Below are 18,383 nucleotides of genomic sequence, written 5' to 3' on the forward strand. Positions count from 1 at the left end.
TCATCCTCTTCCATCCCCGACTTTAACGCTCTCTTCTATGCTATAATGGAGACTTTGCAATTTTAGCAAGTGGAGAGAAATTGGAGAACCACTTTCGACTCCACACTTCTTCTTCACTTACTTCTTTTCTCAATATACTGGGCTTAGAAAATGGTATCAAGCCATCCTTATCATCAGTAGGACACGGAAAGAGGCACTAAGTCTCCTAACCAAGTTCAACCACACTCTGCAACTTAACCATTGCACTACAAATTAGGCAACGGGGGCATCAGCAAAGGCAGACAATGTGCCGATCCTTTATACATTTTGTGTAGTACTTTTCTTACTCAGAGGCAAAATCAGCACTTTAACTGCCCAAATCATACAGATTTTACACATGTAGCACTCTATGCACACATAGGCACACACTGCGCAGTTCTTCTACACACACTTAAGCTAAAAACCCATTCTGTCACGTCAAAATTCTGCAAACCTATTACATATTCAGTGCGTCGGCATAGAAGCACTTTTTAATGCCACTAAAATGCACAAGTAGTTAGACTGAAGATGCAACCTGAATGAGTTTACAGTATTTACTCCACTTTATTAATGATTAGTAATGAGAAAGTGAGGACTACAAGAGTATTGGAAAAGACTTTTTCCACTCTGAATGTAAAGCAGATTGTGTGACCATTGGCCAAATACGACCATGAAGGGACTCGAACCCTCAATCTTCTGATCCAAAGTCAGACGCCTTCCTTATCCATTAGGCCACGCGGTCATCCGTCCACCTGAGATGATTTTTATCATGTAGGTGGTATGCATGGATGGAGAACATATTATTGAAAGGTATTCAGGTTTACATCCCATAGTGTTCTTTCAGCTCTTTTCGCTGGAAGCACTTTTTTGGAATCTATATATTGAGAATTTTATGAGTACGATATGCTTTTGTTTTCCTTTTTCCATACAAACCTCTTTCCTCATGAGTTTAAAGCTCATTTGTATGCTCTACATAGCTCTGGACGTTTCCAGACGTGGAGTGAAACTGTTTTGAGAGTAGTACAAATTGCTCCTTCCTGCATATGCTAATTTTTCACACTCACATAGGTTGTATAAGTTTTATGAATCCTGGCTTGACCTATTCAAGTAGCTGAAAGCCTGTCACCACCTCTAGAAACAAGATTCACACCAATCCAATTCATATCATTTTTTCCAAAGGAATATGTTCTGGCCGGTCGAAAATGCATCTCACAAAAATAGGCATTTAAGAATCTACTTTGCAGTTTCAGAACACTAACATGACTGTGAAGTGTACACAAGTAAAATGGGACCGTTTCAAAGTACCTAATCCCTCATAAACTTCTGAGAGGAAGCATGTAATAAATCTACCTAATTTTCTGGAAAAGAAAGAGGCAGGATTTTTGTTATCACCTCAGATGGGACTTGACCCCACAATCCCTGGCTTAGGAGGCCAGTGCCTTATCCATTAGGCCACTGAGGCACACATGCATAGCTCATTTCTAGAGGCATTATTTAAATGTATTCTATGGTCAGACACCGGTGAGTGCACACAGGGCATTTCTCACTTCTCTCTATAAGTAAACTTCCCATTTTCATCCTCTTCCATCCCCGACTTTAACGCTCTCTTCTATGCTATAATGGAGACTTTGCAATTTTAGCAAGTGGAGAGAAATTGGAGAACCACTTTCGACTCCACACTTCTTCTTCACTTACTTCTTTTCTCAATATACTGGGCTTAGAAAATGGTATCAAGCCATCCTTATCATCAGTAGGACACGGAAAGAGGCACTAAGTCTCCTAACCAAGTTCAACCACACTCTGCAACTTAACCATTGCACTACAAATTAGGCAACGGGGGCATCAGCAAAGGCAGCCAATGTGCCGATCCTTTATACATTTTGTGTAGTACTTTTCTTACTCAGAGGCAAAATCAGCACTTTAACTGCCCAAATCATACAGATTTTACACATGTAGCACTCTATGCACACATAGGCACACACCTTGCAGTTCTTCTACACACACTTAAGCTAAAAACCCATTCTGTCACGTCAAAATTCTGCAAACCTATTACATATTCAGTGCGTCGGCATAGAAGCACTTTTTAATGCCACTAAAATGCACAAGTAGTTAGACTGAAGATGCAACCTGAATGAGTTTACAGTATGTACTCCACTTTATTAATGATTAGTAATGAGAAAGTGAGGACTACAAGAGTATTGGAAAAGACTTTTTCCACTCTGAATGTAAAGCAGATTGTGTGACCATTGGCCAAAAACGACCACGAAGGGACTCGAACCCTCAATCTTCTGATCCGAAGTCAGACGCCTTATCCATTAGGCCACGCGGTCATCCGTCCACCTGAGATGATTTTTATCATGTAGGTGGTATGCATGGATGGAGAACATATTATTGAAAGGTATTCAGGTTTACATCCCATAGTGTTCTTTCAGCTCTTTTCGCTGGAAGCACTTTTTTGGAATCTATATACTGAGAATTTTATGAGTACGATATGCTTTTGTTTTCCTTTTTCCATACAAACCTCTTTCCTCATGAGTTTAAAGCTCATTTGTATGCTCTACATAGCTCTGGACGTTTCCAGACGTGGAGTGAAACTGTCTTGAAAGTAGTACAAATTGCTCCTTCCTGCATATGCTAATTTTTCACACTCACATAGGTTGTATAAGTTTTATGAATCCTGGCTTGACCTATTCAAGTAGCTGAAAGCCTGTCACCACCTCTAGAAACAAGATTCACACCAATCCAATTCATATCATTTTTTCCAAAGGAATATGTTCTGGCCGGTCGAAAATGCATCTCACAAAAATAGGCATTTAAGAATCTACTTTGCAGTTTCAGAACACTAACATGACTGTGAAGTGTACACAAGTAAAATGGGACCGTTTCAAAGTACCTAATCCCTCATAAACTTCTGAGAGGAAGCATGTCATAAATCTACCTAATTTTCTGGAAAAGAAAGAGGGAGGATTTTTGTTATCACCTCAGATGGGACTTGACCCCACAATCCCAGGCTTAGGAGGCCAGTGCCTTATCCATTAGGCCACTGAGGCACACATGCATAGCTCTTTTCTAGAGGCATTATTTAAATGTATTCTATGGTCAGACACCGGTGTGTGCACACAGGGCATTTCTCACTTCTCTCTATAAGTAAACTTCCCATTTTCATCCTCTTCCATCCCCGACTTTAACGCTCTCTTCTATGCTATAATGGAGACTTTGCAATTTTAGCAAGTGGAGAGAAATTGGAGAACCACTTTCGACTCCACACTTCTTCTTCACTTACTTCTTTTCTCAATATACTGGGCTTAGAAAATGGTATCAAGCCATCCTTATCATCAGTAGGACACGGAAAGAGGCACTAAGTCTCCTAACCAAGTTCAACCACACTCTGCAACTTAACCATTGCACTACAAATTAGGCAACGGGGGCATCAGCAAAGGCAGCCAATGTGCCGATCCTTTATACATTTTGTGTAGTACTTTTCTTACTCAGAGGCAAAATCAGCACTTTAACTGCCCAAATCATACAGATTTTACACATGTACCACTCTATGCACACATAGGCACACACTGCGCAGTTCTTCTACACACACTTAAGCTAAAAACCCATTCTGTCACGTCAAAATTCTGCAAACCTATTACATATTCAGTGCGTCGGCATAGAAGCACTTTTTAATGCCACTAAAATGCACAAGTAGTTAGACTGAAGATGCAACCTGAATGAGTTTACATTATTTACTCCACTTTATTAATGATTAGTAATGAGAAAGTGAGGACTTCAAGAGTATTGGAAAAGACTTTTTCCACTCTGAATGTAAAGCAGATTGTGTGACCATTGGCCAAATACGACCATGAAGGGACTCGAACCCTCAATCTTCTGATCCAAAGTCAGACGCCTTCCTTATCCATTAGGCCACGCGGTCATCCGTCCACCTGAGATGATTTTTATCATGTAGGTGGTATGCATGGATGGAGAACATATTATTGAAAGGTATTCAGGTTTACATCCCATAGTGTTCTTTCAGCTCTTTTCGCTGGAAGCACTTTTTTGGAATCTATATATTGAGAATTTTATGAGTACGATATGCTTTTGTTTTCCTTTTTCCATACAAACCTCTTTCCTCATGAGTTTAAAGCTCATTTGTATGCTCTACATAGCTCTGGACGTTTCCAGACGTGGAGTGAAACTGTTTTGAGAGTAGTACAAATTGCTCCTTCCTGCATATGCTAATTTTTCACACTCACATAGGTTGTATAAGTTTTATGAATCCTGGCTTGACCTATTCAAGTAGCTGAAAGCCTGTCACCACCTCTAGAAACAAGATTCACACCAATCCAATTCATATCATTTTTTCCAAAGGAATATGTTCTGGCCGGTCGAAAATGCATCTCACAAAAATAGGCATTTAAGAATCTACTTTGCAGTTTCAGAACACTAACATGACTGTGAAGTGTACACAAGTAAAATGGGACCGTTTCAAAGTACCTAATCCCTCATAAACTTCTGAGAGGAAGCATGTAATAAATCTACCTAATTTTCTGGAAAAGAAAGAGGGAGGATTTTTGTTATCACCTCAGATGGGACTTGACCCCACAATCCCTGGCTTAGGAGGCCAGTGCCTTATCCATTAGGCCACTGAGGCACACATGCATAGCTCATTTCTAGAGGCATTATTTAAATGTATTCTATGGTCAGACACCGGTGTGTGCACACAGGGCATTTCTCACTTCTCTCTATAAGTAAACTTCCCATTTTCATCCTCTTCCATCCCCGACTTTAACGCTCTCTTCTATGCTATAATGGAGACTTTGCAATTTTAGCAAGTGGAGAGAAATTGGAGAACCACTTTCGACTCCACACTTCTTCTTCACTTACTTCTTTTCTCAATATACTGGGCTTAGAAAATGGTATCAAGCCATCCCTATCATCAGTAGGACACGGAAAGAGGCACTAAGTCTCCTAACCAAGTTCAACCACACTCTGCAACTTAACCATTGCACTACAAATTAGGCAACGGGGGCATCAGCAAAGGCAGCCAATGTGCCGATCCTTTATACATTTTGTGTAGTACTTTTCTTACTCAGAGGCAAAATCAGCACTTTAACTGCCCAAATCATACAGATTTTACACATGTAGCACTCTATGCACACATAGGCACACACCTTGCAGTTCTTCTACACACACTTAAGCTAAAAACCCATTCTGTCACGTCAAAATTCTGCAAACCTATTACATATTCAGTGCGTCGGCATAGAAGCACTTTTTAATGCCACTAAAATGCACAAGTAGTTAGACTGAAGATGCAACCTGAATGAGTTTACAGTATGTACTCCACTTTATTAATGATTAGTAATGAGAAAGTGAGGACTACAAGAGTATTGGAAAAGACTTTTTCCACTCTGAATGTAAAGCAGATTGTGTGACCATTGGCCAAAAACGACCACGAAGGGACTCGAACCCTCAATCTTCTGATCCGAAGTCAGACGCCTTATCCATTAGGCCACGCGGTCATCCGTCCACCTGAGATGATTTTTATCATGTAGGTGGTATGCATGGATGGAGAACATATTATTGAAAGGTATTCAGGTTTACATCCCATAGTGTTCTTTCAGCTCTTTTCGCTGGAAGCACTTTTTTGGAATCTATATATTGAGAATTTTATGAGTACGATATGCTTTTGTTTTCCTTTTTCCATACAAACCTCTTTCCTCATAAGTTTAAAGCTCATTTGTATTATCTACATAGCTCTGGAAGTTTCCAGGCGTGGAGTGAAACTGTTTTGAAAGTAGGACAAATTGCTCCTTCCTGCATATGCTAATTTTTCACACTCACATAGGTTGTATACATTTTATGTATCCTAGCTTGACCTATTCAAGTAGCTGAAAGCCTGTCACCACCTCTAGAAACAAGATTCACACCAATCCAATTCAAATCATTTTTTCCAAAGGAATATGTTCTGGCCGGTTGAAAATGCATCTCACAAAAATAGGCATTTAAAAATATACTTTGCAGTTTCAGAACCCTAACATGACTGTGAAGTGTACACAAGTAAAACGGGACAGTTTCAAAGTACCTAATCCCTCATAAACTTCTGAGAGGAAGCATGTAATAAATCTACCTAATTTTCTGGAAAAGAAAGAGGCAGGATTTTTGTTATCACCTCAGATGGGACTCAAACCCACAATCCCTGGCTTAGGAGGCCAGTGCCTTATCCATTAGGCCACTGAGGCACACATGCATAGCTCTTTTCTAGAGGCATTATTTAAATGTATTCTATGGTCAGACACCGGTGTGTGCACACAGGGCATTTCTCACTTCTCTCTATAAGTAAACTTCCCATTTTCATCCTCTTCCATCCCCGACTTTAACGCTCTCTTCTATGCTATAATGGAGACTTTGCAATTTTAGCAAGTGGAGAGAAATTGGAGAACCACTTTCGACTCCACACTTCTTCTTCACTTACTTCTTTTCTCAATATACTGGGCTTAGAAAATGGTATCAAGCCATCCTTATCATCAGTAGGACACGGAAAGAGGCACTAAGTCTCCTAACCAAGTTCAACCACACTCTGCAACTTAACCATTGCACTACAAATTAGGCAATGGGGGCATCAGCAAAGGCAGCCAATGTGCCGATCCTTTATACATTTTGTGTAGTACTTTTCTTACTCGGAGGCAAAATCAGCACTTTAACTGCCCAAATCATACAGATTTTACACATGTACCACTCTATGCACACATAGGCACACACCTTGCAGTTCTTCTACACACACTTAAGCTAAAAACCCATTCTGTCACGTCAAAATTCTGCAAACCTATTACATATTCAGTGCGTCGGCATAGAAGCACTTTTTAATGCCACTAAAATGCACAAGTAGTTAGACTGAAAATGCAACCTGAATGAGTTTACAGTATGTACTCCACTTTATTAATGATTAGTACTGAGAAAGTGAGGACTACAAGAGTATTGGAAAAGACTTTTTCCACTCTGAATGTAAAGCAGATTGTGTGACCATTGGCCAAAAACGACCACGAAAGGACTCGAACCCTCAATCTTCTGATCCGAAGTCAGACGCCTTCCTTATCCATTAGGCCACGCGGTCATCCGTCCACCTGAGATGATTTTTATCATGTAGGTGGTATGCATGGATGGAGAACATATTATTGAAAGGTATTCAGGTTTACATCCCATAGTGTTCTTTCAGCTCTTTTCGCTGGAAGCACTTTTTTGGAATCTATATACTGAGAATTTTATGAGTACGATATGCTTTTGTTTTCCTTTTTCCATACAAACCTCTTTCCTCATGAGTTTAAAGCTCATTTGTATGCTCTACATAGCTCTGGACGTTTCCAGACGTGGAGTGAAACTGTCTTGAAAGTAGTACAAATTGCTCCTTCCTGCATATGCTAATTTTTCACACTCACATAGGTTGTATAAGTTTTATGAATCCTGGCTTGACCTATTCAAGTAGCTGAAAGCCTGTCACCACCTCTAGAAACAAGATTCACACCAATCCAATTCATATCATTTTTTCCAAAGGAATATGTTCTGGCCGGTCGAAAATGCATCTCACAAAAATAGGCATTTAAGAATCTACTTTGCAGTTTCAGAACACTAACATGACTGTGAAGTGTACACAAGTAAAATGGGACCGTTTCAAAGTACCTAATCCCTCATAAACTTCTGAGAGGAAGCATGTAATAAATCTACCTAATTTTCTGGAAAAGAAAGAGGGAGGATTTTTGTTATCACCTCAGATGGGACTTGACCCCACAATCCCTGGCTTAGGAGGCCAGTGCCTTATCCATTAGGCCACTGAGGCACACATGCATAGCTCTTTTCTAGAGGCATTATTTAAATGTATTCTATGGTCAGACACCGGTGTGTGCACACAGGGCATTTCTCACTTCTCTCTATAAGTAAACTTCCCATTTTCATCCTCTTCCATCCCCGACTTTAACGCTCTCTTCTATGCTATAATGGAGACTTTGCAATTTTAGCAAGTGGAGAGAAATTGGAGAACCACTTTCGACTCCACACTTCTTCTTCACTTACTTCTTTTCTCAATATACTGGGCTTAGAAAATGGTATCAAGCCATCCTTATCATCAGTAGGACACGGAAAGAGGCACTAAGTCTCCTAACCAAGTTCAACCACACTCTGCAACTTAACCATTGCACTACAAATTAGGCAACGGGGGCATCAGCAAAGGCAGCCAATGTGCCGATCCTTTATACATTTTGTGTAGTACTTTTCTTACTCAGAGGCAAAATCAGCACTTTAACTGCCCAAATCATACAGATTTTACACATGTAGCACTCTATGCACACATAGGCACACACTGCGCAGTTCTTCTACACACACTTAAGCTAAAAACCCATTCTGTCACGTCAAAATTCTGCAAACCTATTACATATTCAGTGCGTCGGCATAGAAGCACTTTTTAATGCCACTAAAATGCACAAGTAGTTAGACTGAAGATGCAACCTGAATGAGTTTACAGTATTTACTCCACTTTATTAATGATTAGTAATGAGAAAGTGAGGACTACAAGAGTATTGGAAAAGACTTTTTCCACTCTGAATGTAAAGCAGATTGTGTGACCATTGGCCAAATACGACCATGAAGGGACTCGAACCCTCAATCTTCTGATCCAAAGTCAGACGCCTTCCTTATCCATTAGGCCACGCGGTCATCCGTCCACCTGAGATGATTTTTATCATGTAGGTGGTATGCATGGATGGAGAACATATTATTGAAAGGTATTCAGGTTTACATCCCATAGTGTTCTTTCAGCTCTTTTCGCTGGAAGCACTTTTTTGGAATCTATATATTGAGAATTTTATGAGTACGATATGCTTTTGTTTTCCTTTTTCCATACAAACCTCTTTCCTCATGAGTTTAAAGCTCATTTGTATGCTCTACATAGCTCTGGACGTTTCCAGACGTGGAGTGAAACTGTTTTGAGAGTAGTACAAATTGCTCCTTCCTGCATATGCTAATTTTTCACACTCACATAGGTTGTATAAGTTTTATGAATCCTGGCTTGACCTATTCAAGTAGCTGAAAGCCTGTCACCACCTCTAGAAACAAGATTCACACCAATCCAATTCATATCATTTTTTCCAAAGGAATATGTTCTGGCCGGTCGAAAATGCATCTCACAAAAATAGGCATTTAAGAATCTACTTTGCAGTTTCAGAACACTAACATGACTGTGAAGTGTACACAAGTAAAATGGGACCGTTTCAAAGTACCTAATCCCTCATAAACTTCTGAGAGGAAGCATGTAATAAATCTACCTAATTTTCTGGAAAAGAAAGAGGGAGGATTTTTGTTATCACCTCAGATGGGACTTGACCCCACAATCCCTGGCTTAGGAGGCCAGTGCCTTATCCATTAGGCCACTGAGGCACACATGCATAGCTCATTTCTAGAGGCATTATTTAAATGTATTCTATGGTCAGACACCGGTGTGTGCACACAGGGCATTTCTCACTTCTCTCTATAAGTAAACTTCCCATTTTCATCCTCTTCCATCCCCGACTTTAACGCTCTCTTCTATGCTATAATGGAGACTTTGCAATTTTAGCAAGTGGAGAGAAATTGGAGAACCACTTTCGACTCCACACTTCTTCTTCACTTACTTCTTTTCTCAATATACTGGGCTTAGAAAATGGTATCAAGCCATCCTTATCATCAGTAGGACACGGAAAGAGGCACTAAGTCTCCTAACCAAGTTCAACCACACTCTGCAACTTAACCATTGCACTACAAATTAGGCAACGGGGGCATCAGCAAAGGCAGCCAATGTGCCGATCCTTTATACATTTTGTGTAGTACTTTTCTTACTCAGAGGCAAAATCAGCACTTTAACTGCCCAAATCATACAGATTTTACACATGTAGCACTCTATGCACACATAGGCACACACTGCGCAGTTCTTCTACACACACTTAAGCTAAAAACCCATTCTGTCACGTCAAAATTCTGCAAACCTATTACATATTCAGTGCGTCGGCATAGAAGCACTTTTTAATGCCACTAAAATGCACAAGTAGTTAGACTGAAGATGCAACCTGAATGAGTTTACAGTATGTACTCCACTTTATTAATGATTAGTAATGAGAAAGTGAGGACTACAAGAGTATTGGAAAAGACTTTTTCCACTCTGAATGTAAAGCAGATTGTGTGACCATTGGCCAAAAATGACCACGAAGGGACTCGAACCCTCAATCTTCTGATCCGAAGTCAGACGCCTTCCTTATGCATTAGGCCACGCGGTCATCCGTCCACCTGAGATGATTTTTATCATGTAGGTGGTATGCATGGATGGAGAACATATTATTGAAAGGTATTCAGGTTTACATCCCATAGTGTTCTTTCAGCTCTTTTCGCTGGAAGCACTTTCTTGGAATCTATATATTGAGAATTTTATGAGTACGAAATGCTTCTGTTTTTCTGTTTCCATACAAACCTCTTTCCTCATGAGTTTAAAGCTCATTTGTATGCTCTACATAGCTCTGGACGTTTCCAGACGTGGAGTGAAACTGTTTTGAAAGTAGTACAAATTGCTCCTTCCTGCATATGCTAATTTTTCACACTCACATAGGTTGTATAAGTTTTATGAATCCTGGCTTGACCTATTCAAGTAGCTGAAAGCCTGTCACCACCTCTAGAAACAAGATTCACACCAATCCAATTCATATCATTTTTTCCAAAGGAATATGTTCTCGCCGGTCGAAAATGCATCTCACAAAAATAGGCATTTAAGAATCTACTTTGCAGTTTCAGAACACTAACATGACTGTGAAGTGTACACAAGTAAAATGGGACCGTTTCAAAGTACCTAATCCCTCATAAACTTCTGAGAGGAAGAATGTAATAAATCTACCTAATTTTCTGGAAAAGAAAGAGGGAGGATTTTTGTTATCACCTCAGATGGGACTTGACCCCACAATCCCTGGCTTAGGAGTCCAGTGCCTTATCAGCCCCACTCTCTTCAACATCTACATGAAACCCCTCGCTGCCATCGCACGCAAACACAACCTCAACATAATTTCCTACGCCGATGACACCCAGCTAATTCTCTCCCTCACCAGAGACCCCGACACCGCCAAAGCCAGCCTGCACGAAGGGATGACAGACGTCGCTGAATGGATGAACATCAGCCGCCTGAAACTGAACACGGACAAGACAGAAGTCCTCATCCTGGGACCATCACCCTCCGCATGGGACGACTCCTGGTGGCCCCCGGCACTAGGCACCGCACCTGAACCGACGGACCACGCACGCAACTTGGGCGTCATACTGGACTCCTCCCTATCGATGACCAGACAAGTCAACGCCGTCTCCTCAGCCTGCTTCCACAACCTCCGCATGCTCCGAAAGATCTTCCGATGGATCCCAACCGAGACCAGGAAGACGGTCACCCACGCTCTCGTCACCAGCAGACTAGACTACGGAAACACCCTCTACGCCGGTACTACGGCCAAGCTTCAGAAAAGACTTCAGCGAATTCAGAACGCCTCCGCCCGACTCATCCTGGACGTCCCCCGACGCAGCCACATCTCGTGCCACCTGAGAGACCTGCACTGGCTCCCGGTCAACAAGAGGATCACGTTCAGACTCCTCACCCACGCACACAAGTCCCTCCACGACCTAGGCCCAGGGTACCTCAACAGCCGCCTCACCTTCTACACGCCCACCCGCCGGCTACGTTCCGCTAACCTCGCCCTCGCCGTCGTCCCTCGCATCCAGAGAGCCACCGCTGGAGGAAGGTCATTCTCCTACCTGGCAGCTAAGACTTGGAACTCCCTACCCGTCCACCTGCGGATGACCCAGGACCACCTGGCCTTCAGGAAACAGCTCAAGACCTGGCTGTTCGAGCAGTAGCAGACCCCCTTCCCCAAGCGCCTTGAGACCCTTACGGGTGAGTAGTGCGCGATATAAGTTCCATGATTGATTGATTGATTATCCATTAGGCCACTGAGGCACACATGCATAGCTCTTTTCTAGAGGCATTATTTAAATGTATTCTATGGTCAGACACCGGTGTGTGCACACAGGGCATTTCTCACTTCTCTCTATAAGTAAACTTCCCATTTTCATCCTCTTCCATCCCCGACTTTAACGCTCTCTTCTATGCTATAATGGAGACTTTGCAATTTTAGCAAGTGGAGAGAAATTGGAGAACCACTTTCGACTCCACACTTCTTCTTCACTTACTTCTTTTCTCAATATACTGGGCTTAGAAAATGGTATCAAGCCATCCTTATCATCAGTAGGACACGGAAAGAGGCACTAAGTCTCCTAACCAAGTTCAACCACACTCTGCAACTTAACCATTGCACTACAAATTAGGCAACGGGGGCATCAGCAAAGGCAGCCAATGTGCCGATCCTTTATACATTTTGTGTAGTACTTTTCTTACTCAGAGGCAAAATCAGCACTTTAACTGCCCAAATCATACAGATTTTACACATGTAGCACTCTATGCACACATAGGCACACACTGCGCAGTTCTTCTACACACACTTAAGCTAAAAACCCATTCTGTCACGTCAAAATTCTGCAAACCTATTACATATTCAGTGCGTCGGCATAGAAGCACTTTTTAATGCCACTAAAATGCACAAGTAGTTAGACTGAAGATGCAACCTGAATGAGTTTACAGTATGTACTCCACTTTATTAATGATTAGTAATGAGAAAGTGAGGACTACAAGAGTATTGGAAAATACTTTTTCCACTCTGAATGTAAAGCAGATTGTGTGACCATTGGCCAAAAACGACCACGAAGGGACTCGAACCCTTAATCTTCTGATCCGAAGTCAGACACCTTATTCATTAGGCCACGCGGTCATCCGTCCACCTGAGATGATTTTTATCATGTAGGTGGTATGCATGGATGGAGAACATATTATTGAAAGGTATTCAGGTTTACATCCCATAGTGTTCTTTCAGCTCTTTTCGCTGGAAGCACTTTTTTGGAATCTATATATTGAGAATTTTATGAGTACGATATGCTTTTGTTTTCCTTTTTCCATACAAACCTCTTTCCTCATGAGTTTAAAGCTCATTTGTATTCTCTACATAGCTCTGGAAGTTTCCAGACGTGGAGTGAAACTGTTTTGAAAGTAGGACAAATTGCTCCTTCCTGCATATGCTAATTTTTCACACTCACATAGGTTGTATACGTTTTATGTATCCTGGCTTGACCTATTCAAGTAGCTGAAAGCCTGTCACCACCTCTAGAAACAAGATTCACACCAATCCAATTCAAAGCATTTTTTCCAAAGGAATATGTTCTGGCCGGTCGAAAATGCATCTCACAAAAATAGGCATTTAAAAATCTACTTTGCAGTTTCAGAACACTAACATGACTGTGAAGTGTACACAAGTAAAATGGGACCGTTTCAAAGTACCTAATCCCTCATAAACTTCTGAGAGGAAGCATGTAATAAATCTACCTAATATTCTGGAAAAGAAAGAGGGAGGATTTTTGTTATCACCTCAGATGGGACTCGAACCCACAATCCCTGGCTTAGGAGCCAGTGCCTTATCCATTAGGCCACTGAGGCACACATGCATAGCTCTTTTCTAGAGGCATTATTTAAATGTATTCTATGGTCAGACACCGGTGTGTGCACACAGGGCATTTCTCACTTCTCTCTATAAGTAAACTTCCCATTTTCATCCTCTTCCATCCCCGACTTTAACGCTCTCTTCTATGCTATAATGGAGACTTTGCAATTTTAGCAAGTGGAGAGAAATTGGAGAACCACTTTCGACTCCACACTTCTTCTTCACTTACTTCTTTTCTCAATATACTGGGCTTAGAAAATGGTATCAAGCCATCCTTATCATCAGTAGGACACGGAAAGAGGCACTAAGTCTCCTAACCAAGTTCAACCACACTCTGCAACTTAACCATTGCACTACAAATTAGGCAACGGGGGCATCAGCAAAGGCAGCCAATGTGCCGATCCTTTATACATTTTGTGTAGTACTTTTCTTACTCGGAGGCAAAATCAGCACTTTAACTGCCCAAATCATACAGATTTTACACATGTAGCACTCTATGCACACATAGGCACACACTGCGCAGTTCTTCTACACACACTGAAGCTAAAAACCCATTCTGTCACGTCAAAATTCTGCAAACCTATTACATATTCAGTGCGTCGGCATAGAAGCACTTTTTAATGCCACTAAAATGCACAAGTAGTTAGACTGAAGATGCAACCTGAATGAGTTTACAGTATGTACTCCACTTTATTAATGATTAGTAATGAGAAAGTGAGGACTACAAGAGTATTGGAAAATACTTTTTCCACTCTGAATGTAAAGCAGATTGTGTGACCATTGGCCAAAAACGACCACGAAGGGACTCGAACCCTCAATCTTCTGATCCGAAGTCAGACGCCTTCCTTATCCATTAGGCCACGCGGTCATCCGTCCACCTGAGATGATTTTTATCATGTAGGTGGTATGCATGGATGGAGAACATATTATTGAAAGGTATTCAGGTTTACATCCCATAGTGTTCTTTCAGCTCTTTTCGCTGGAAGCACTTTTTTGGAATCTATATATTGAGAATTTTATGAGTACGATATGCTTTTGTTTTCCTTTTTCCATACAAACCTCTTTCCTCATGAGTTTAAAGCTCATTTGTATGCTCTACATAGCTCTGGACGTTTCCAGACGTGGAGTGAAACTGTTTTGAAAGTAGTACAAATTGCTCCTTCCTGCATATGCTAATTTTTCACACTCACATAGGTTGTATAAGTTTTATGAATCCTGGCTTGACCTATTCAAGTAGCTGAAAGCCTGTCACCACCTCTAGAAACAAGATTCACACCAATCCAATTCATATCATTTTTTCCAAAGGAATATGTTCTGGCCAGTCGAAAATGCATCTCACAAAAATAGGCATTTAAGAATCTACTTTGCAGTTTCAGAACACTAACATAACTGTGAAGTGTACACAAGTAAAATGGGACCATTTCAAAGTACCTAATCCCTCATAAACTTCTGAGAGGAAGCATGTAATAAATCTACCTAATTTTCTGGAAAAGAAAGAGGGAGGATTTTTGTTATCACCTCAGATGGGACTTGACCCCACAATCCCTGGCTTAGGAGGCCAGTGCCTTATCCATTAGGCCACTGAGGCACACATGCATAGCTCTTTTCTAGAGGCATTATTTAAATGTATTCTATGGTTAGACACCGGTGTGTGCACACAGGGCATTTCTCACTTCTCTCTATAAGTAAACTTCCCATTTTCATCCTCTTCCATCCCCGACTTTAACGCTCTCTTCTATGCTATAATGGAGACTTTGCAATTTTAGCAAGTGGAGAGAAATTGGAGAACCACTTTCGACTCCACACTTCTTCTTCACTTACTTCTTTTCTCAATATACTGGGCTTAGAAAATGGTATCAAGCCATCCTTATCATCAGTAGGACACGGAAAGAGGCACTAAGTCTCCTAACCAAGTTCAACCACACTCTGCAACTTAACCATTGCACTACAAATTAGGCAACGGGGGCATCAGCAAAGGCAGCCAATGTGCCGATCCTTTATACATTTTGTGTAGTACTTTTCTTACTCAGAGGCAAAATCAGCACTTTAACTGCCCAAATCATACAGATTTTACACATGTAGCACTCTATGCACACATAGGCACACACTGCGCAGTTCTTCTACACACACTTAAGCTAAAAACCCATTCTGTCACGTCAAAATTCTGCAAACCTATTACATATTCAGTGCGTCGGCATAGAAACACTTTTTAATGCCACTAAAATGCACAAGTAGTTAGACTGAAGATGCAACCTGAATGAGTTTACAGTATGTACTCCACATTATTAATGATTAGTAATGAGAAAGTGAGGACTACAAGAGTATTGGAAAATACTTTTTCCACTCTGAATGTAAAGCAGATTGTGTGACCATTGGCCAAAAACAACCACGAAGGGACTCGAACCCTCAATCTTCTGATCCGAAGTCAGACGCCTTCCTTATCCATTAGGCCACGCGGTCATCCGTCCACCTGAGATGATTTTTATCATGTAGGTGGTAAGCATGGATGGAGAACATATTATTGAAAGGTATTCAGGTTTACATCCCATAGTGTTCTTTCAGCTCTTTTCGCTGGAAGCACTTTTTTGGAATCTATATATTGAGAATTTTATGAGTACGATATGCTTTTGTTTTCCTTTTTCCATACAAACCTCTTTCCTCATGAGTTTAAAGCTCATTTGTATGCTCTACATAGCTCTGGACGTTTCCAGACGTGGAGTGAAACTGTTTTGAAAGTAGTACAAATTGCTCCTTCCTGCATATGCTAATTTTTCACACTCACATAGGTTGTATAAGTTTTATGAATCCTGGCTTGACCTATTCAAGTAGCTGAAAGCCTGTCACCACCTCTAGAAACAAGATTCACACCAATCCAATTCATATCATTTTTTCCAAAGGAATATGTTCTGGCCGGTCGAAAATGCATCTCACAAAAATAGGCATTTAAGAATCTACTTTGCAGTTTCAGAACACTAACATGACTGTGAAGTGTACACAAGTAAAATGGGACCGTTTCAAAGTACCTAATCCCTCATAAACTTCTGAGAGGAAGCATGTAATAAATCTACCTAATTTTCTGGAAAAGAAAGAGGGAGGATTTTTGTTATCACCTCAGATGGGACTTGACCCCACAATCCATGGCTTAGGAGGCCAGTGCCTTATCCATTAGGCCACTGAGGCACACATGCATAGCTCTTTTCTAGAGGCATTATTTAAATGTATTCTATGGTCAGACACCGGTGTGTGCACACAGGGCATTTCTCACTTCTCTCTATAAGTAAACTTCCCATTTTCATCCTCTTCCATCCCCGACTTTAACGCTCTCTTCTATGCTATAATGGAGACTTTGCAATTTTAGCAAGTGGAGAGAAATTGGAGAACCACTTTCGACTCCACACTTCTTCTTCACTTACTTCTTTTCTCAATATACTGGGCTTAGAAAATGGAATCAAGCCATCCTTATCATCAGTAGGACACGGAAAGAGGCACTAAGTCTCCTAACCAAGTTCAACCACACTCTGCAACTTAACCATTGCACTACAAATTAGGCAACGGGGGCATCAGCAAAGGCAGCCAATGTGCCGATCCTTTATACATTTTGTGTAGTACTTTTCTTACTCAGAGGCAAAATCAGCACTTTAACTGCCCAAATCATACAGATTTTACACATGTAGCACTCTATGCACACATAGGCGCACACTGCGCAGTTCTTCTACACACACTTAAGCTAAAAACCCATTCTGTCACGTCAAAATTCTGCAAACCTATTACATATTCAGTGCGTCGGCATAGAAGCACTTTTTAATGCCACTAAAATGCACAAGTAGTTAGACTGAAGATGCAACCTGAATGAGTTTACAGTATGTACTCCACTTTATTAATGATTAGTAATGAGAAAGTGAGGACTACAAGCGTATTGGAAAAGACTTTTTCCACTCTGAATGTAAAGCAGATTGTGTGACCATTGGCCAAAAACGACCACGAAGGGACTCGAACCCTTAATCTTCTGATCCGAAGTCAGACACCTTATTCATTAGGCCACGCGGTCATCCGTCCACCTGAGATGATTTTTATCATGTAGGTGGTATGCATGGATGGAGAACATATTATTGAAAGGTATTCAGGTTTACATCCCATAGTGTTCTTTCAGCTCTTTTCGCTGGAAGCACTTTTTTGGAATCTATATATTGAGAATTTTATGAGTACGATATGCTTTTGTTTTCCTTTTTCCATACAAACCTCTTTCCTCATGAGTTTAAAGCTCATTTGTATTCTCTACATAGCTCTGGAAGTTTCCAGACGTGGAGTGAAACTGTTTTGAAAGTAGGACAAATTGCTCCTTCCTGCATATGCTAATTTTTCACACTCACATAGGTTGTATACGTTTTATGTATCCTGGCTTGACCTATTCAAGTAGCTGAAAGCCTGTCACCACCTCTAGAAACAAGATTCACACCAATCCAATTCAAATCATTTTTTCCAAAGGAATATGTTCTGGCCGGTCGAAAATGCATCTCACAAAAATAGGCATTTAAAAATCTACTTTGCAGTTTCAGAACACTAACATGACTGTGAAGTGTACACAAGTAAAATGGGACCGTTTCAAAGTACCTAATCCCTCATAAACTTCTGAGAGGAAGCATGTAATAAATCTACCTAATATTCTGGAAAAGAAAGAGGGAGGATTTTTGTTATCACCTCAGATGGGACTCGAACCCACAATCCCTGGCTTAGAAGGCCAGTGCCTTATCCATTAGGCCACTGAGGCACACATGCATA

General features: G+C 41.0%; 4 non-coding genes across 4 annotated transcripts; all 4 read right to left on the minus strand.

The window, feature by feature from the left end:
- Nucleotides 1-2,275: 2,275 nt before the first annotated feature.
- Nucleotides 2,276-2,348, minus strand: TRNAR-UCG (transfer RNA arginine (anticodon UCG)). Its single transcript has one exon. It is a non-coding gene; the product is annotated as a tRNA-Arg (tRNA).
- A 3,107-nt stretch (nucleotides 2,349-5,455) lies between these two features.
- On the minus strand, nucleotides 5,456-5,528 carry TRNAR-UCG (transfer RNA arginine (anticodon UCG)). Its single transcript has one exon. It is a non-coding gene; the product is annotated as a tRNA-Arg (tRNA).
- A 647-nt stretch (nucleotides 5,529-6,175) lies between these two features.
- TRNAR-CCU (transfer RNA arginine (anticodon CCU)) lies at nucleotides 6,176-6,248 on the minus strand. The gene has a single exon. It is a non-coding gene; the product is annotated as a tRNA-Arg (tRNA).
- Nucleotides 6,249-18,299: 12,051 nt separating this feature from the next.
- On the minus strand, nucleotides 18,300-18,372 carry TRNAR-UCU (transfer RNA arginine (anticodon UCU)). The gene has a single exon. It is a non-coding gene; the product is annotated as a tRNA-Arg (tRNA).
- Nucleotides 18,373-18,383: the final 11 nt, after the last annotated feature.

This window comes from Triturus cristatus, chromosome 4_1 (assembly GCF_964204655.1).
Source record: "Triturus cristatus chromosome 4_1, aTriCri1.1, whole genome shotgun sequence".
Lineage (NCBI taxonomy): Eukaryota > Metazoa > Chordata > Amphibia > Caudata > Salamandridae > Triturus > Triturus cristatus.